Source organism: Cyprinus carpio, chromosome A19 (assembly GCF_018340385.1).
Source record: "Cyprinus carpio isolate SPL01 chromosome A19, ASM1834038v1, whole genome shotgun sequence".
Classification (NCBI taxonomy): Eukaryota; Metazoa; Chordata; class Actinopteri; order Cypriniformes; family Cyprinidae; genus Cyprinus; species Cyprinus carpio.
In genome coordinates this window covers 6,779,387-6,801,940 of record NC_056590.1, presented here as the reverse complement: position 1 = coordinate 6,801,940, position 22,554 = coordinate 6,779,387, and the positions used below count along the sequence as shown (strand labels likewise).

General features: G+C 34.1%; 1 pseudogene; it reads right to left on the bottom strand.

Annotated features, from left to right (window-relative positions):
* Nucleotides 1-1,574: 1,574 nt before the first annotated feature.
* LOC109102625 lies at nt 1,575-21,996 on the bottom strand (annotated as a pseudogene).
* Nucleotides 21,997-22,554: the final 558 nt, after the last annotated feature.

Here is a 22,554-nt window from a genome sequence, read left to right as displayed (position 1 = left end):
GACTTGTCATAGCACTTGTATACCGTTGTTGTTCTCTCGTTGATCTGACTGTTTCTACTGTTCTCACTGTTCTCATTTGTAAGTCGCTTTGGATAAAAGCGTCTGCTAAATGATTAAATGTAAATGCAAGTGAATTTAACCGCAGCCGTGAGCTTCAGGACAAACAAACACAAAGCACACGTGAAAGTCTGTCAGTACGTGAGATTTGTGCATCTAATACATACTGCATTCCAAACGGCAGAAATGAAAGCATAGCTAAGGTAAAAGACTGAAATAAAGTCGGTATGGAAACACACTGTCAGGTAATGCGCGAGTGTCTCACAGCGCATATTCTGTGCAATAAAGCGCGCCGCGATAATCTAGCGCACACACCACATGCCATGTGGGAAAAAGCCAAGCGCAGAATAGATTATTCTGAGTATGTTTTTCTCGTACTAAGCTTGGTTTTTCCAAAATATGCCCAGATTTCATATTTAAAAAATAGCGAGTGCATTCTTAATACTCGTGTGACAAGTGTGAATGCAAATGACGTCAGTGGGCTATAATCGATAATGGTCTATTACTGCATAGATGCAGAATCGTTCACGTCCGCATCGAGATGCATCGATGCAGCGATTAATTTCGACACCCCTAATATATATATATATATATATATATATATATATATATATATATATATATATATATATATATATATATATATATATAATTCTACCCCTAGAACCTGGTATAGGCTAATCTGCTTTCTCATAAGAAATGGTCTAAAGTACTAAAGTATAATCTAAAATGTGGTTTGCTGACACCCTGCGGTAGAAGAGTTTATCACCAAGTAGACACGACCCAGTGGAGCCTGGTGTGGTTATATTTGTTAAATCCATTCTCTAAGTTTCACCAGCATTTCCCTCCAAATTGGATGAACCAAGGCGCATTTCTATATTGCATGTAAGAAGGTGTTACTGTGTCTTTTCAGAATCAGAAAAGTATTTCTAAGCCCTTTTCCTCCCTCTGAATGTATACACAGAGACAACAACACACAGATAATAAGAAATAAAGATACACACACACACACACACACACACACACACACACACACACACACACACACACACACACAGTGCATCAATGTTCAATGATGATTGACTTAACAATAAAACAAAAAGACAGGTTAATGTTAATGGTTTCTGTTTGCTCACTTTGGACATTGCTGTCCTCATTTTATTGCATTGTTTTTCATTTTCTCACGTTCTATCGAAGATTATTTTCAGTCCCAGTCGTGCAGCAAGTCTTATAGTATTTTTTAAAACGTACCTTTTTCTGTTCCATGAAAGACAGTCATATGGGTTCCTTGTTTGTCCGGTGAGGTCTCAAGAACAAGATTACAAGATCAAGACCACGGGCCAGTTGCAGAAAAGGTTTTCACTAGTCTTCAAAGCTAGTCGTCCATTTTTTTTCTTTAAGACTTCTTAAATTTAGTCATATGAAAATGAGACTGATTACCCTTAAGTTTATGCAACTGACCCCATGTTGGGAATAAAGACGTCTTACTGTGTGAAAACAGAACAGTGGAAAGAGACTCGTGCTGTGAGCATCTGTTTATTACACAAATAAGAACTTTGTGGCATGAAAACACATCGATAACATCATGATAACGGGATAAACGTTGAGTATAAATATATAGCTTTGAACTACGGGAGTCCCTCTTTACGTTATGACCTGTGGAGTGGAAAACAGAGTAAGACGAGAGGAAATGCATTGCACAAATGCCGACAGAGTGAAAAACAAGTGCTGGCATCACACTAACCATTTTTTCAGTCATTTACATAGTCAGTCGTCGTAGGTTCAGACGGTTTTATTCCATGCTAATTCATCAAAATCAAGTTGTTTTTGAATCAGCTAGTGAGACGCAGCAGCAGAATACAGTGTCTATTCACTACACATTTGAGGAAGACATGAAGAACATCCACTCAGTGATGATGAAAAGTTCAATAGTTCTCGTCACTTCATAGCTGATGTCTGCATGACAGTTCTAATACTTCATGGTTTTCTGGGTTGAGACCAGTCTGAGGTGAGCTCTCTGTAACACTGAGATGAGAATAGTTTCACAATGGTTCCTGTGACGGCTCATACTGTCGTCTCAGATCCGGGCCCCTGCTTTGGCCCCTGTGCAGAAGGTTTGGTTGGAGCAGGCGGTGGTTTCTGAGTTTAAACACTGTTGAGAAGCAGCACTGCTGCTGTGTTTGAGGTCACACTGAATGGATGAGCGTCTGTGTCGTTGTCGTCTGCGGTTTGGAGAGATAAACTGCGCAGACTCTTCTCCAGGTGTGAGCTTTTCTGACTGCTGATGTTGTTTGAAGGTTCAGGTTTAACTTCTGCACCTTCTGCCCTCTCACCTGTAAGAAAACACAGAGAACTGATGAGAATCTATTGATTTATTCAAAACAAATGTAGGGCCTTATGAAATCTGTCTCAAATCAGTCCCTTTTAATTTTTTACCAAATTGTGTGTTTTGCATTTAAATTTTTCTGGATCGCATTTTAATGGTTTTTATCAACTTTTAATAGGCCTAATCAAAAGCATGTCTAATCGGTTGAATTTATATGTAACAGTTATGACACTGAAATGTTTTTTTTTGTTTTTTTCCCCAAAATTCTGAGTTGTCTGTTTTAATATTTCTGAAATCTGGATTACTTTATGATTTAACACTATTTTTTTTAATCAAAAACAGTGTAAATCATATGAATGTATAAAGCTTTAGCAATTTATTTATTATAATTTTATTAAAATTTTTGTATTAATCTGTTTTAGTTTGTGGTGTATTTTCATGTCAACAAAGCTAAAATTGTATATAACTATACAGAAAACATGAGTGTTTTTTAATTTTTTTATTTTATAATTTACGGCAATGTTTTTAGTATCATTAGTATACTATTATTTATTTTATTAATATTTTGAATTAATTTAATTTTATATTTTCCAGATTTTATATTTTTTTTTATTTTTATTTCATTTTAAAGTGTAGTTAAAGTTTGATAAATTTTGTTTATTGTTTTTTTTTCATTTATATAATTTTTTATCTTAATATAATTTTTATTAATTTTAAAATTATACATTTTTAATTATTCATTTTTATTTCAGTTTCACATATTTTAGTAATTAAACTTTGAAGTAAAATTAAATAAGTTACTTTTTACTTTTTTTTAAAATTTTATTTCATTAACATTTGTTTAGTTTTAACTCTGATTTACAGATCAGCCCCATTTACTACCATTGTAAGATTTTTTCAGTTTTTGTTTGTTTGTTTGTTTGTTTGTTTTAAGAAATGGAGGGACAAACTGAATCCACATTATGACACAAACTCAGTTGATCTTAACTTATATGGAACCCGGAATATTTCTTTAACACTCACAAGATATGAGTAAAAAATTGCTAGTTGGCCTGTAACTTTATTACTCCACACAGTTCTCATAGTTCAAGGTCTTTTGTCTCTCACCTCTTTCCTGTTCACATTCGGGTGACGAGGCTCCGCTGCACTCACTACGAGGGCCCAGCACCGGAGACACCTGCACAAAACCCTCCAGAGACCCCGAGCCCGGCAGCTGGAGCAGGTCAGGACAGACAGAGAGGGACAGCGGGGACGAGGAGGAAGAGGAAGAGGAAGGGTACGGGCAGGAGGAAGAGAGCAGAGGATATGAGGAGGAGGAGGAGGAAAGGAGGTGAGGGGGGGGGGGGGGGGGGAGGTGTGGGGGTGTGTGGGGTGTGGAGGTCTAGAGGAGCAGACGTGGAGCTCATGCTGCAGGTGGACCTCGTCTCAGGATCGTCCTCTGATGGAGAGCCGTTACAGCTGTCCTCGAAATTCACAGACAACACTGAACAACAAACACAGAATGCATTTAGTCTCCAACTTCATGCTGCGGAATAGAGACTATAAACAAGTCATGCTTATTTCTATAGTGCTTTAAACAACAGATGTTGTTTCACAGCAGCTACACAGTATTAAACAGGTAAGAAACAGAATCAGTGATGCAAACTTCATTAAATATAACGCAAATTCAAATTCTGCTGTAAAGCAGCTCTAAAAAGACAAAAGTTTCATTATTAAGCTCAGTCAGATGAGGGCTGGTTTAGATTTGGTTCAATCGAGTAAAGTTTAACAATTATGAAATCAATTATATATATATATATATATATATATATATATATATATATATATATATATATATATACATACACATATATAAAATTTTATTTATATATTTTTATATTTTTTGTAATACAATGATTTTTATACTTCAATCAACAAATTAAAATCAATTAACAGGTACTTCCAGGACGCATAAAAATATTACAATTTTAATGAATAAATTAAAATATTATTTAATTGAGATTACTGTAATGGAAAAACTTCCAAGTTCTTATTTATCATGAAAATAATCAGTAACAATGCAAAAAATCATAATGGTTTTAAAGCTAGCCTTCATTTTCTTTAAATTCAATATTTAAAAATATATAAATATAATAAGTATTTTATATTATATAAATATGTTATAAAATCTAAATATAATATTTAAATGATATAACATCACATTTAAAATTAATAAAATATAAACCCTTTGATTTTGGCTTGAATGTACTTTGAGTAATTTAAAATAGAGTTCAAAGTAAATACAAATTATTTTACTTTGAACATTAATTCATAATCCGGGATGCAAACTTCATTAAATATTAGACTAATTCAAATTCTGTTTTTACAATAGCTCTAAAAAGACAATAGTTTCATTATTCAGTCAGATCAGTGTTCATTCAGATTTTATTCAATAACCGTGTAAAGTTAATCAATTATAAAAACAAGTGTGAACATTAGTTGTCTTTCAAGACAATGATTTTACACATACAGCGGCCCTGAAAACCTTTTACAAACAGAAGGTTGTTAGGTTTGAAATGGTAAAATGTGATATTTTGTTATCTGATGCAATGAAATTCATACATTTGTCTAAGTTCATGATCATTTTTGGTTTCCCTGTGTTAGCTCAGAGCTTGTTTACGCCTGTCTCTTCAGTGTAAAACCGGCAGAGCTGAAGCTAAATCAAACTGAGAGACTTTCACTCTGAATTACAGTCAGATCTGTCTTGGCATTAATGTGTGATCTCACGTACTCGATATGCCGTCAGACTCCATTTTGAAGTTGGCGATGTCATCGGTGGCGGTCCCGTCATCTTCAGCCCCCACCCCTCGGCCCCGGGGCCCCATGGCAGACAGTCGGCGCCGTGCGTGGATCTCATCTGAGATGGTCTCCAGGTTACGAAGAGCGGTCCGATACTCAGCTTTGGCCTGGGTGAGTTTAGCCTGGCGCTCGTCGACCCGTCGCTTCAGTTGCTGTGAACAGGTCACAAATATTGATAATCAAAATCAGATCAAATCTACATGTTTAAAAGAATATTCTTGCATGACTAAAAACATGAAAAAACACTAAAATCAGACGGGAAAAAAATGCATTATATTTTGACTTAAGAAATTTAAGACTATTTTAGGATAATGACGAGTTTTTTACATTGTGATTATTTTCATGACAAATTTCCCCTCAAATTCACATTTTGGTTGTTTATAGTTTATAATTACCATTACAATTTTTTATGGTGAATCTCCTGAGATTCTCAAGACATATTTTGTTAATATTATGGCATTTTTGTAAAATACAATATATATATTGTATTTTACAAAAATGCCTTAATATTAACAAAATATTTTAATGTATTGAAATATACTTTTTAAATATTTGTAAAATATAATTTTTAATTATATTTATATTTAATTGAAATAATTTTAAAATAAAACAAGAATTAGTCGTGACAAATTGTATGTAATGTGTCTAAATGCTTTATTATTTTATATATAATATTTATTTTGTAATTTCCATTATTCTTAAAGGTGATTCTCATTTCTGTATTACCTACAGTATTTTTCTTTTAAATATTTGAACACATATTGTTTCTTTTTTAAATACATTTAAATATAATTAAAAAAATATTTCTGAAATATAAATTTAATTAATTGAAGTATGTTTCAAATAATATTAAAAATACTGTAATACAATGATTGATGTACATCAACATAAATTCAGAACAACAGATACTACAATAATGCATGAATCATTTCAATTTAAATAATTTCAGATTATATAGAATATTACTTTATTCACATTACAGTAATTAGAATTTAGGCTGAAATTTGTTCTTATTAGTCATAAAAGCATAAAGATCACAATCTTCATTTCTTTAGATAATACATAAAACACAATTTATTTATTTGATTTTGGGATTAAACATTCTTAAAGTATTATTTTGTGCAAAATAAAAACTGACGTACCTCGAGCTGTAGGTAATACTTCGCCTTTAATTCAAAGTACGGCCTGCAGAGGGAGAGAGAGAGAGAGAAAGAGCAGAGCAGAGTGAGTGTCAGAGCCGGTTTCCACGGCAACAGCAGGACCGGCACATTCCAGCAGCAGAAGCACATCTGGAACCCATTAGAGACGCATCACACTGAACTACACTTCCATCCACAACCAACCGACACACAGCAGAGCAGAGAGCAGAGGCCCTCGGTGGGGCCCACAAAACACTCGACTCCAGAGGAAAGAAAAATCATTTTATTCCCAAATATTGACATTTTTGAAATGAATCCTTATGATACAAACCCTGCAGAACGTGTGATTACAGAACTTGTTCTGGCAAGATTTTAGGGAGACTTCGCTTTGCATCTATCGCAACATGATTTATATGTATGATTATTATGTAAGTGAGACAAATACTTGTCTTGCCATTATGTAATCGTATTCAGTTTGAGGACTGGGGAAATGTTCTGTAACAGTTTTGACATCAAGACAGAGTGAAAAATATAATTGAATTTTAAATACACTACTGTTCAAAGGTTTGGGGTTGGTAAGATTTTTTAATGCTTTTGAAAGAGGTCTCTTCTGCTCACCAAGGCTGCATTTATTTGATCAAAAAATACATAAAAATTTGTGAAATATTATTAAATTAAAATTAAATTAAATTAAATTATTAATTATTAAAATTATTAATTATTAAAAATTATTATTAAATTATTACTATTTAAAATAACTGTTTTCTATGTGAATGTATAGTAAAATGTAATTGTTTGCTCTGATCAAAGCTGAATTGTCTTCAATGTCTTCAGTGTCACATGATCTTCAGAAATCATTCGAATATGCTGATTTACTGCTTAAGAAAAAAATCTGATTAATATCAGTGTTGAAAACAGTTGTGCTGCTCCATATTTTTGTGGAAACTGTGATCCATTTTATTTTTCAGGATTCACAGATGAAAATGTGAGCATTTATTTGAAAGTTTGAGGTCAGTAAGATTTTTTTAAGACACTTCATTCAGTTTTGACATATTTAATTGATCCTTACTAAACAAAACTACTGATTTTTTTTTTTTTTTAAATCATACTGACCCAAACTTTTGAATGGTAGTGTATGTATATGAAACACACTGATTGCTGTCGTCTGACCTGGACTTGTTGATGGAACGTTTGAGTTTTTTCTCTAGTTGTCTCATGTGGCTGATGGCGGTGTTGTATTTGGTCGCTGTTTCTCTGTGTTCGATTTCACTCTGTGTCCTGCTTTGCTCCGCCTCCATCACCTGGAACAGCCAATCAGATCAGTTCAGACAAAAGGCACTGCATAGCAGAGAGTACAGAAGAACAAGGTCTTAAGGTCATCTGTTTTTTCAGTTGTCTTGTCTTTCTCACCCTCTGGGTGGCGTGGTTGAGCATCTCCTGCCAGGCCGAGTCAAACTGCCGGCTGTCCTCCTCCAGCAGACGCTCCTCGGCCAGTGCAATGGTCTCTTTCGCGGCCCGGAGGATCTCGATGGCTCGCTGATACTCCTGTGTGGCTCTCTGAGCTTCAACTTGTGCCTGAAAGAGAAAAACATCAGAGATTGAGGATGCTTTTACAGATTTGGTTCAGAACAAGCTGTTTGTTTTCCAAACTTTTAAAAAGCGGTGTGATGCACAAAGCAATCCGCTGTAATTTGCAGACCAATATATGATGCATGAAGCAGCTCACATTCTTCATCTCCTGTAATATACTGCCGGCAGTTGCAAGCGTGCACATGTTAAGATGTTACGTAAGAGATGATGACGCTTCCTTAGTGTTGCCAGGATACAGTAGTAAACAGCCGCTGTCAATAATCACTCATTTTCTCATATTAATGACGCAGATGTACCACATAAAAGTGCCATGCACTACAATGTGAGAGTTCTGCTGGGAAGTTTCTACCAGTGAAGAAAGAATCACAGTTTGATTTAAGTGACTAAATATTTCTCAGCTGCATGACTAGTAACTTGGTAACGCTTTCATAAAGTTTGTTTGTTTACATTGGTTAACATGGACTAACAATGAAAAATACTTCTGAAGCATTTATTAATCTTAGTGAATGTTAGTTTCAACATTTACTAATGCATTATTAAAATTATCAGAAGTTATATCTGTTAATAATTATATTTAACAAAGATTAATAAATCTTTAATAAATCTTTGAGTTATTCATGTGAACTAAAATTAAAATAAAACCATAAAATGATGATTTAAATAAAATAAGTGTTACCTGGAATTAAATAATATAAAAACAAGGCATAATTTCTCATTTTCTTTTACGTCAACTTGAAGTACTAAAATAACTACAACTAAAACAGAAATAAAATGTATTAATTACAATATAGACATGTATAAAATAAAAAATAAAAAATAATAAAAAAACAGAACAAAATTAGTAAAAACTGATTTAAAATATTAATTAAAAACTATATCAATAATGCTAACATAACACTGTAACTAATGTATTGCATATTGTTAGGAAATGAAACTTATAATAACTAATGGGACCTTATTATAAAGTGTCTTTCTCCTTATTTTTGTTTTTTATTTCCCCAGTACAAAACAACCCATAAAACATTATCAGTGAAAATAATGCCGCACTTGAAATAAAATAAAGAAAACGTAAACTTCTGTTATTTCAGCTTGTTGCCAAGGAAACATTTCAAATTTTCATTTAGTTTAAGTGCTAAAATAACTAAAACTACAACAGAAATAAAAATGATTAATAACTAAAACATACTTAAAAAAAAAACTACAAAAATGACTAAAACTTTTACTAAAATGAAAATAAAAATGGAAAGTATAAAAATAAAAACTAAAATGATACTAAAATGACACTGTAGTGATGTCACATTCCTCTTTCTTGTCTGAGACTGAAATGAGATTAAATCCCTGTGATTCCTATCAGTGCTGACAGATTAGCATGATTAGCATTACAGCGGATCATGTGACCACTGCGGTCACGGTCTCTCCACGGGACAAGCTTCTCATTTAAAAAATGATCCCTCTTATATTATTCAAATCTATATTCTGCTAAGGAATTCATAAAGAAAGCTTGGATAAGAAGCTACTGTATATTTCATAAATCTCAATCTCACCCCTCTGTATCACTACATGAGGTTTTTCTTATTTTTATCCTCTAAACCAACAACCTCAGCAACCTTCAGATTTTGAAGAAGGAGTGTTTAACATTCAAGACAAGTACATCACAGACGCTGTCTATAGAGTTGAGCACAAAACAGTTCAAGCGATTAACAAACCAAACAAGAACTCTGTTTATAGGTTTAAGAGATTAACAAACCAAACAAGAACTCTGTTTATATTTAGAAGCTTTTGATTTTATTTAGAAGTTGTTTGTTTTTTTATTTTGGAATTTTGTGCTTTTCTTTAGCACTTATATATTTATGCAAATTCTTTTGCACATGTATTATATATATATATATATATTAAAATATATAATATCATATATAAATATTTTATATATATATATATGTCTTTTTCATAGTTATATTTTATATGTATTAGTTTTTATTAGTTTTCATTACTGATATTTTTAATTTGTTTATTTAACATACATTAACTTGAGAAATTGTAAAAAAAAAAAAAATGAAAAATAAAATAAAATACAATAAAATTAAATAAATAAATAAATCCAAATTAAGCAAGTTTAAGCTTAAAACAAAAACAAATATTTGCCAGTGGTGTCAGAAAAATAATCTTTTGTTTGCTTATTAATAAAGTTTTTTTTTTTCATTGATAAATATTTTTTCTTGTTTTAAGCTTAATTTTAATATTTTTTCAGAAAACAAAACATAGTACCTTGTGTCATTTTGCTTGTATCTTCATTTGAGACTGTTCAGATATTTGAAAGGCAAAAAAACAAAAAAACAAAAAAAAAAACTTTAATTGGAAAAAAAAAAAATTTTGTTTTTGGTTTTAATTTTTAATTTATTGTATTATTGCTTATATCATACAAAAGTTTACCAGCTTTACAGTCATGACAGGATATTGAAAAAAATGATAACTTTACATGAACAAAGTGATTTAAAGTGATATTATAATACTAGTTTCTTATTAACTTGTATAATGTATTTTTCTTTAATTCTTTCATGCTTTCTCTGTCTGTGTTACAGTCCGTTAAAAAGCACAGCAGCGTCAATGGCTCGGTCAGTGCTGTCTGAACGTCATTGTATTTCTGTTCTGCATGGAAGAATACATTTGTGGCCTGAGACACAGACCTCGTCTGAATTGTTAAGTGAGGTGCACAGGTGGAGAGAGCTGTTGAGGGAGATGTAGGGCACTTCTGCAGATGCATGACTCACACGCTCAGACATCACGCCGCACTGAGATGAAGGGCACACTTGGTCTCCTCCGGTTCATGAGCGTGTTAGCTAATGCGTCACGTCAGACACATCCAGAACTGACCTTTCGGAGCATTGTTTAGAACTGACCATTCAACACGATGAATCAATGCATGTACTGCAGAAAACAAAAGCTGCATTTAGCTCACTGCCAACGCAAGGATGTGATGGCATGTCTGCGTGGGCACAACGCTGAACACTGAACTCTGAATAGTAATAGACTCATACATTAACCAGACTGATATTTTAAGTTGCAAAGTGTTTGTTTAATTTCAGCAATTTTCTGTAGGTCTCATTTGTTTTCATTAAACAGTATTATATTTGTACACTACCTTACAAAAGTTTGGGGTCGGTAAGATTTTTTAATGTTTTTTGCTCGACAAGGCTTCATTTATTTGATTAAAAATACAATAAACTAAATAAAATGGTGAAATATTTTTACTGCTTGAAATAGCTGTTTTCTATTTGAATATATGTTCAAATGTAATTTATTTCTGCGAGGCAATCTGAATTTTCAGCATCATTACTCCAGTCTTCAGTGTCACATGATCTTCAGAAATCATTCTAATATGCTGATTTGTTGCTCAAGAAAATTTCTGATTATTATCAATGCTGAATATTTTTGTGGAAACTGATGTTGTTTGTTTTTCAGGATTCTTTGATGAATAGAAAGTTCAAAAGAACAGCATTTATTTGAAATATAAATCTTTGTAAAATTATGTCTTTGTCACGTTTCATCAATTAAATGCATCCTTGCTGAATAGAAGTTAAAGAAATCAGTAGTGTATATTATTCTTCTTTTTTTCAGTATGTGCTATTAAAAAATCTATGACCAGTTGTGCACCACATGACCACAGAATAATGCAGGACTGCATCCTACACGAGAGATGATGAGAGATGATGCATTTCTCCTCATATGTAAACAGATCACTTTGTGTCACTCATAATAGTGTGATTTTGAGTGAGCTGCTCTATCACAATGAGCTACAGTGTGGGTCCGGTCACTGTGGTTGTGTAGTAATCTCATTATGAGCTGTGACTAAAGACATTTTATATGTTAAAATGTAATTTATTCTTTTGATGCGCAGCTGAATTTTCAGCATCATTACTCCAGTCTTCAGTGATCTTCAGAAATCATTCTAATATGCTGATTTGCTGCTCAAGAAACATTTATTTTTATTATCAATGTTGAAAACAGTTGTGCTGCTTCATATTTTTGCGGAAATTTTGAGGCATTTTATTTTTTCAGGATTCTTTGATGAATAGAAAGTTCAAAAGCATTTTTGAAATAGTTATATTTTGTAATATTATAAGTGTTTTTACTGTGACTTTTGATCCATTTGATGCAGCCTGATGCCTAACGTTTGAACAATTGTGTGTGTGTGTGTGTGTGTGTGTGTGTGTGTGTTTGAATATAATCTGATGATTCTCAGTGTCATATAATCAAATCTAGATTTCTACAAAAAAAAAAAAATTGGGTGTTGCTATGTGGTTTCCAGGGTTTTCTGGGTGGTTGCTAGGTGTTTTCTTCCTGTGTGTTCTGAAAAGATGTGCAAATGTGCATCTGTGGGATTTTTTCATGTTTTACCACCATTTCCGTTTGCTACAATTTTATTAGTACATTTTAGAGGTTAAGTAGCTTAATTTTAGTTTAACTACTTTAAATTAGCATGTGTCTGCTTAAGCTACAGTTTCTTAGCTGACACGAGCCTTTAGACACTCACAGGGTGAAGCTGAGCTCTGTAAACACTGTCATGACAGATCAGAGTTACTTCAGGGAAGATTCTCACTTGTCGTGGAGATGTTAGTCAAAATTACACACTCCTTCATCTGCCGGTCTCTGTTCACACACACTTGATAGGTTCTCAGTGTCTGGACTGAAGACGGGGCAGAAACACACCGTTTTTCTTCCTGGTAATGTTTTTGACAGGCAGCACAAGCATGTGATTTTTTTCTGGTTTGCTGACCTATTTCTTTCCCAAACTCGGTCAGACAGATGGGTTTTTCATGAGCGGCATTTGTGTTAAATTAACATTTAATGAGCTTAGCAGCATCATCTGAAGTTGCAGAATCACTTTGGCACACCCTAAACTCTGTCTGACCCACTAAAAACAGTGACCCACTTCTTCAGCTATCAAAGCAAGTTCATCCACCTGAAGAAACGGAGAAAACTAGCTGCTACTGACACAATAACTCTCCGGCAGAAGAGGGAGAAAACATCCTCATGTTTTTATTAGCATTCACTAAAATGCAGAAGTATATTTCACCGTCTCTAAATAATCTACAAACTTCCTCCTGCCTGTTTTAGCATGACCACACTGGAAGGTCTATTTTTCTGTGTTATGTCATGACGTTCCTCTATATATGCCACATATGAAGGGCTTTCATAAATCTCCCAGCATCCATTACAAACCAGAGGAATTCCACAACCTCATCCGAAATGAGACAAAGACGGCTGTTTCCCATCTGCTCTAATGGCCTTTGGGTGGAGCAGAGAATAAACAATCCAGCTCTTTCTACACGATGATTCATGATTCATGCAATCCAAGCCCTCTCTGTTTCTCTCCGTCCATGAACATTTTCATATCCTAACAAAATTCATTTGACATAAACTTTCATTTTCTTGCTTTTCCAGAAAACTACGGTGGCCCTGAACTGCAAAACAAAATCGGTCAACAAATCAGAAAACACATAAATCTGACAGAGCTTCCATCAGTCGGGTGAGCAGCTGTGTTTACCCTTTCCAGTTCGAGTTGCACTATTTACACAAGAAAACAGGAAGTTCAGCATTTCCAGTGTTCTGAAATGGAACACTAGTTCACTGAATATTACACTGCATACTGTATACGACTACTATTTTTTTTTAATTGCACGTGATGCAGTATGCAACGATAATCAAACATATTAGTAGTTCACAAGTATCACTAGTGCATATGTAGTACACTAGTATACTACTATGTTGCTACAAGTACGTACAACATACAAGTAGTATGGGGGCATGCAGTTTTTCTGCATCTATCTATCTATCTTTCTATCTATCTATCTATCTATCTATCTATCTGTCTATCTGTCTATCTATCTGTCTATCTGTCTATCTGTCTATCTATCTGTCTATCTGTCTATCTGTCTATCTGTCTATCTATCTGTCTATCTGTCTATCTGCATCTGTCCTAGTCTATCTGTCTATCTGTCTATCTGTCTAACTATCTATCTATTCTACCGATCTATCTATCTATCTATCTGTCTATCTGTCTATCTATCTGTATATCTGTCTATCTATCTATCTATATCTGTCTATCTGTCTATCTATCTATCTATCATCGTCTATCTGTCTATCTATCTGTCTAACGATATCTATCTGTCTATCTGTCTATCTATCTATCTATCTATCTATCTATCTATCTGTTTTTTTTTTTTTTTTTTTTTTTGTCTGTCTATCTGTCTATCTAACTATCTATCTATCTATCTGTCTAACTATCTATCTGTCTGTCTATCTGTCTATCTATCTATCTGTCTATCTATCTATCTATCTATCTGTCTGTCTATCTATCTGTCTATCTATCTATCTATCTATCTATCTATCTGTCTATCTATCTATCTATCTATCTATCTATCTATCTATCTATCTATCTTTCTGTCTGTCTGTCTGGTCAGCTGTGGGTCAGTGGAGGTCTGGTCGTGTGCTGTGCTCTGATTGGCTGACTGACAGACAGCTGGCACTGCCCGTCCTGACCGTCTGTCTCATCTACTGACGTAGACAGATCCTGGTGGTCTTTCAGAGTGATGACAGGACAGTTAAGACCACCTTCATTTGATTACCAGCACAGACAAGCACGCACACATCGATTAGCACCAACAAACCGCACAATAATGCTTGAGGGCTTTACACAGATCACAGATAGTGATATAATGCATAATAAGATTAACTCCAGCTACTAAATCATATTAGCTTACAGGTACATGCATAACGGTGCTGTATGTATTTACTCAACCTGAATTATTATGAATTGCTGTGAAAGATTTTGATGATTCGTTCACAGTGAGACCAGGAACATGAATGAAGAAAGGAAAAGGGTAATTTTTGACTGTAATGATGCCATTAAGATAAGACTTCAGTGACGTATTATTTATGTGTTTGCTTCTGCTCAAATGAATCAGATTTTACCAGGAGCTTTTAAAAGATTAGCTGTTGATGTCTTTTTCCTGGCAGCGTTTTACTCACTCATGACTAATCTCAGATCATTTTGTTTTAATGTGTGTAAAAATAGACTGAGAATATGAGCTTCTGACTGTCTGAAGATTTCTCACATCTTAAGAGTCCGTCACTTCAACTGCACATGAATTAGTTTGTCTAATGTGGTCATAGAATTTTTTTTTTTAAAGAAATTAATATTTTTATTTAGCAAGGATAAGGTTTCCACAAAAATATGAAGCAGCACAACTGTTTCAACATTGATAATAATCAGAAATGTTTCTTGAGCAGCAAATCAGCATATTAGAATAATTTCTGAAGATCATGTGACACTGAATGAAATGTGTGATTATAAACACACTTCTGTTCATTTGGACTGCGTAATAATTGAGTTAGAGCCAGAAGCTGAGCAGAACTCTCACCAAAGTCACCTCCTGGATATAAAAAGCTCTTTTATGACTGTGTCAGAGCGACATTTGTGTTGATTTATCACTGTCACAAGGTGATAATATGGAGAATTTCATGGCTGGAAGCAGCAGTGATCTCAAATTCTTCTTCACTCAGAGCAGACGCTCTAATCTACACACACTTTCACATGCCACTAATGACAGATGCTTGTTAATGTTCATATTAAAAACTAGATTGATTTTGTTTTATTTGTGAGTTGTGGGTCATTGTGTTCTGAGGAGAAAAGGCTTTTCATGCATTTAGACACATCAGAAGGACGTCATGTTCAGTCTTCTCTCCAGAGCTGTTTCTATCTATGGAAATGCCAAAGACTGTTTGCAAACAAATTCCCCTGCGTCAGTACGCTGGACTGCAGGTCGTTCATTATTGAGATGCTGACAGCGCAGGCTGGGTTTGGTGGTTTTGGAAGGTGCTCGTGTGATTATGAGAAGTTAAACTGGGGCAAATGTGTTTTCCTTAACATCTGCTCCTATATTGGGGAAGTCGTGGCCTAGTGGTTAGAGAGTTTGACTCCTAACCCTAAGGTTGTGGGTTCGAGTCTCGGGCCGGTAATACCACGACTTGAGCAAGGGAATCGAACCCCCAATGCCGCAGCATAAATGGCTGCCCACTGCTCCGGGTGTGTGTTCACGGTGTGTGTGTGTGTTCACTGCTGTCACTTTGGATGGGTTAAATGCAGAGCATAAATTCTGAGTATGGGTCACCATACTTGGCTGTATGTCACTTTCATATTTATATTCTTTCAGAAGATCATACTTTCTTTGATCATTGAACACTGTAGTACATTAATAATGTAAATGTGCTGTTTTACAAAGAATACACTATTAGTTCATGCAACTTTACAATGTAAATCAGCTCTTAAGTGCTTTTGCACTGCTTAAATAATGTAGTATAATGTAATGTAGTTTTCCATATTAAGGGGAATATTTTTATATTTTAAATTGTATTACTTTCATTTTTAATATTTGGCATGTTTGTGAACTGCTGCGCGTCCCTGTGTGTGTAATAAGTAGAGTGTGTGCTCATTGTTCACCCGCCTATTTGCGCATATTACTAACGCGCTCTTTAATTAACAAAAAATAAATAAATATTGCACCATTGACTTTTGACCAGGTTTCAGTGTGTCAAAGGCGCAGTCTATTTCAGTTGCCTCAAAATAGCAATGCACCTAAACACACCTCGTTATCAGCATGCTCATGGGTGCATAAATGAGCACAAATGCATTTGCTATTTAAACAACGTGGCGCATGACGTGAAAATGATAACGTCGTTTAGCTGAAACTAGCAAAAAAACACTTGCATCTGATAGTTTTTGGTGGCCAATATTTCGGTGCATCCCTAATTCATTCCTTAGATGAGATTCAAGAAGACTACACACCATGCAAACTCCAGCATAACAAATTACTATGAACAAACTGTAAATGGAAGATGATTTCCAGCTCACCTGACGCGCTGCCCTCCTGGCCTCCCAGTACGGTTTTGAGTCTTCCACAGCTTTACCGATCTTCTTTACCTGCTCGTCCAGCTTGACAGTGGCCTCCACTAGGACAGCACGAAACTTCTGCCGGGAGTCCTGCAGAACAAAGACCAGTAACACATTTTGGGGGTGATTAAATCTAAATTCAGATGCTCAGGTATATCAAATGTATACCCAATGTTTGCATGGTCTCTGACACTGAATCTCGATATGCATGGCACAAACCTCACAAATTTGTAAAATTCAATGTGCAGTTCTTCAATTCAGATGTAGATGAGTTTGTTTCTTCACCAGATTTGGAGAAATATAGCATCACGTCACTTGCACAGCAGTGGATCGTCTGCAGTGAATGGGTGCTGTGAGAATGAGAGTCCAAACAGCTGATAAAACATCACAATAATCCACAAGTAATCCACACCACTCCGGTCCAGCAGTTAACGTATTGTCAAGTGAAAAGCTACATGTTTGAAACAAACAAATCCATCAAGATGTTTTTAACTTCAAACTGTTGCTTTCGGCTAAAATACAACTCCATAAAAACACTTCCTCCAGTGAAAAAGTCCATCTCCTGTTGTCTCTCACATCAAAATCAACCCACATATTTGTTTAGAGCTGTTTTGGCTTGTAAACGGTGCTTGATCAGTGCAGATTTCTTTCCTGATTCAGACAAGATTACTTTTTCACTGGAGGAAGTGTTGTTATGGATTATGGACTATATTATAGCCAGAAGCAAAGGTTTGAAGTTAAAATGTCTTAATGATGGATTTGTTTATTGATTTGTTTTTTTTTGTTAATATGTTTGTTGATTGATTGGATTGGTTTGTGTTGTTTTGATGTTTTTTTTTTATCATCTGTTTGCTCATTCTGACGGCACCCATTCACTGCAGAGGATCCAATGGTGAGCAAGTGATGCAATGCTACATTTCTCCAAATCTTATAAAAAAACAAACTCATCTACATCTTGGATGGCCTGAAGGTGAGCACATTTTCAGCTATTGTTTATTTTTGGGTGAACTAGTCCTTTAACACAACTTTGTCTCCTAATGAAGTTCATTCACACTCCTAAATATTGCATGAAGCCAGCCAATCAGATTGAAAAACTGCATTTTTGTGTGCATCAGTAAACAGTGCTGTCTAAGGCTCACCACTTCTTTGGACATCAGTATTGTTAGGTAAAATATGTTAGCCTGAATGCACCGTAAGTCGCTTTGGATAAAAGCATCTGCTAAATGCATAAATGTAAATGTATTGTGATGCATTATGGATAATATATTTAATTCAGCTGTATGAACTACAGTGACAGATGAATTCTTGCCTTTGTGTTGACAGGCATATTTAAGAGTGAGTGCATGCAGTCTATGAAATCTAAATAAATCTCAGTGCATTGAAAGGCTCATCATATCCAGGCAGTGTGAACTGTGTGCTCAGGAATCTCTCTGAATTATATGCATCCATCTTTCAGTTTCACAGCAATGAAATGCTTCAATAATCAGCCTTTTGTTGCTTCCTGAAAAGCGCTGCTTCAGCTAACACAATTCAGCATTTAACACAGTTAAGAAAGAATCTACACCCTGCTTTCTAGACAGAAAACTCCCCCTCAGCAGAAAGAATCCCAACATCACGTTTCTTGAATAAGATGAGCAGAGGGCCAGTGCGTTGTGAGTATGTGCTGTCCAGCTCTGAATGAATCTGTCGTCGGGTGGGTTTGGTCACTCAGATGACATATTTTAAAAAAAACTGACATCTACATCCTTCCATACAGGACCTCAGTGACCAAAACCACAGAGGGATTTAGACTTCCTCTGACAGAATGACACTTCCTGATTCAATCTGCTAAATAACCACAGGCCAAATACAGTAAAATACAGAGAACTGTAGATGAGCATTCGTAATATATATATATATATATATATATATATATATATATATATATATATATATATATATATATATATATATATTACTAATATATACTATAATACAGAGGTCTTATGAGGAACAAAAAGTCATGTATCTGAAATTAAGAGGACTTTAAAAAGACTTGTATCTGAATTCAAGGGTAATTATTAAAACTAAATATTTTTGTATTAAGATACTATTCTAGTTTTTAGTAATATATTCTTTTATTAATGTTTATATTTTCTGCTTTGCTTTCATGTTTAATTTAATTACAGGTTATTAATTTTGTTGTGTTTTTGTCATTTTGTTATTTTATTACATAACATTTTGTGTGTGTGTGTGTGTGTGTGTGTGTGTGTGTGTGTGTGTGTGTGTGTGTGTGTGTGTGTGTGTGTATTTTTGGTTTCAATTTTAGTTTTAGTTAACCATAATAACCCTGCATGGCAGCTAACTAAAATAAGTTTATGTTGAAACACTAAAGTTACTAACTGGAAATAAATGAATGAATAAATGAATAAATGAATGAATAAATAAATAAAATTAAATAAAAAATTAGTTAAAGCAAACTAGTAATATAAAAATGAATTTAATTTAAATTAAATTTAATTACATTTTTTTAAATGAAAAATTTCTAAGAATGTAAATGATAACTGAAAATCTAAAAATTACAACTAATTCTAAATATTAATATTGAAGTGTAAAATATTAAAATAAAATAAAAATCATATTAAATAAAATCTTAATGAAAACATGAAAAATATAATAGTAAATAAAATAAAATAAATTATACTAAAATAACACAGATTCTACATTTGTTGAGACAAAATTAACAAAACGTTTTATGGACCACGGTAGTACCATGATATTCTTTGAAATATTTTGAAATAACTGTGGTAACTTCAAAGTATTTTTTGTCAGGGTACATATGCTATATTCAGAAAGGAAATCATAATTCAGCTGAAACAAAACATGGAAATGGATGTTTCTGATGCCAATTTAGCAACTGGCAATTTACTATTTCTGTGTGTTTGTCCTCTAGAAGAAACTCATTAGAGTTTGGAATGAAAAACATTTTCCTAAACTACTCCTTTAGCTGTCGTGGTTTCTGGCATTCATGATAGGAATTTAAGATTCAGACAGGAGAGATTTCCTCTGTCTGCTCAACAGATATAATGAGTGTCAGTCACATGCAAGAAACTTCCTATTAGTCAGTGCTGGAGCGGGGAGGGTCTGAGCGTTTAGAACATTTTCAGCGAAAACAGTGACACCACAATGTAAGCATGTGAACCTTACCTCCAGTTCGGTCTCCCATCTGTTGATGTTATCTGTAGACTGATTCAGTTTCTCCAGTTCACCCTGTTGAAGAGATAAAGTGAGGCAGAAGGAGTTACGATCGCAGTAAGAAGTCTCTTTCAATTCAAGCAGGCCGACAGCATCTGGGAAGTGTTATTCAATAACCCAGCACTGAAATAAAGTTCATATGTATACTTTTCCTGCGAAGCTAGCCACACGCTGATGACACACATACGTTGTTTTCATTACAATCTAATGTGTTTATTTTCTTTTATGGGTGGAGGATGAAAAACCAGTCCATCTAGCACAACTAGCACACAGTCTAATACAGAAAGGTTCTTCACTTTCGAAAGAAATGCATCATTTAAAATGCATTGAAAGTGTTCTTTTTAGAAAAGTACTACTACAAGTGGACATGCGAAGAAAAACATTGCAAAAAGACAAATGATAAAATAATAGATACAGCGTTCAAAAAGAAGTATCTGGAGACTGAAGTCATACTTGAAAATGACTACATGTCATTGCATTAGAAAGTGACTTTTAGTGCATTTAAGTGATTTTAGTGCACACACATATATATATATATATGAAGACTTCAGATGCAAAAGCCTCTAAGTGCCATCTGAATTTTCATCTAAAATGAGCATTTTTATCAGGCTCCTATATTTATGTTCAGTTATTTCACTGTAATGGCATAGAAAATGACCTATACATTGCCAATAAAGTAAAATTACTGACCCTAAACATATGAGCCTGATAAAAAATAATTTTAGGAGGAAATTTCAGATAGCACTTTGAGACTTTTGCATCTGACCTCTTCATGTGTGTGTGTGTGTGTGTGTGTGTGTGTGTGTGTGTGTGTGTGTGTGTGTGTGTACCCTATATATATGCGTGTATGTATAAATGTGCCAATGTACCTACTTTTTTATACTTTTAGGACTTTTAGTGAATAAAAAGAATCGTTTTATTCTCACACGGTTCATAAAGCAGACTTAATTCTGCATGCGCTGCACGTGAGCTCAACTGTTTCCTTTAGAGAAGAAAATGAGTTCTAAATATGACGTCAATGTAAACATGATTGTCAACGCGGTTCCTCAATATAACAAACAATGAAACAATGTAACAGAATATAAGAGCTGATATAACACAATGGGGTTCCTTCTATCAGATCTAACAGCAGCTGCTGAACTCTTTGAATAGACAGAATATGATCTGAGCGGATTATTAATGCTTGAATCCAATCAGAGTTTGATGGCCCGGTCCAACTTCAGTTCTGATTTCGGGAAGGTTAAACAGGACTGAGGAAAATCAGAACAATAAGTAACAGTATTTACAGATAAACGCCCAGTCAGGTTACGTTCTAATCCGGTTTAAGTGGTTTTATCGATGTGAATTCGGGATTTTTTATTTATTTTTTGCTCTGTACCTGAATCCTTGGGTCAACCTCCTCTTCCTCCAGAGATTCCGAGTCTTCATCAGATTTTATATCTTTCTCCGTGTCATTCATTTTGATAGCAGACGTGATTCGTTTATTCCTGGCCGAACAAAGCGGGTGTCTGTCCGGGATAACGGGCTCGGATGATCCGCGCGGAGCCGCGTATCTGCTGTCAAACCATCAGTATATCCAGAAAACGCGATTAACAGAAAAGCACACGATCTTTCCTCGTATCCAAAACACACTGATTCTGCCGAGACACAAACACACACACAAAACACCGGCAGACACGAGAATGAGAGAGGCTCGAGCTCTGAGCTTGGCTAAGATCTTGCCCGCCCCCTCCGGCACAAAAACACGCTGTCCTGAATGAGGGTCACTGCAGTTCACACACACACACACACTGAGGCAGTGTTATTCTAGTGTTATTTATATACTATAACAGTATTTATTAATATTTTGAATAAGGTATTTTCAGTTTTCACTTTAATTTTAGTTTTAATTTACGTGTATTAGGTATTTTTGAGTTATTTTTATTTCAGTTTTAGTTTTTGTAATTTTAGTACTTCGATTTATTTTAATTAAATTAATTTCCAAGGTAACATCTAAATTTTAAATATTAAAGTTTATTATAAGTAATATATATATATTATATATATATATATATATATATATATATATATATATATATATATATATATATATATATATATTTGCATTACATACAACTTTTTAATAAATAGAGAATTTAAATAGGAATTTATATATAGGCATATGTTAAAAAACGTGTTCATAAATATTAATTAAAATGCTTTTTAGCACTGCAAGACATTCTCTGTCAAAAATAACATTTTTAAAATAGAAATTTTATTGAAATTATTATTGAAGACACTGAAGGCACTAAACTTTAAAACTATGAAATCCCAATAAACATTCTGTCTGTATGTTAGTGATATAGTGATAGTTGAATGTGATTCAGAAAAATGTCTTTGCTGATGTCTTTTTAATCAGTTTGCAAAATACTAAAAAAAAA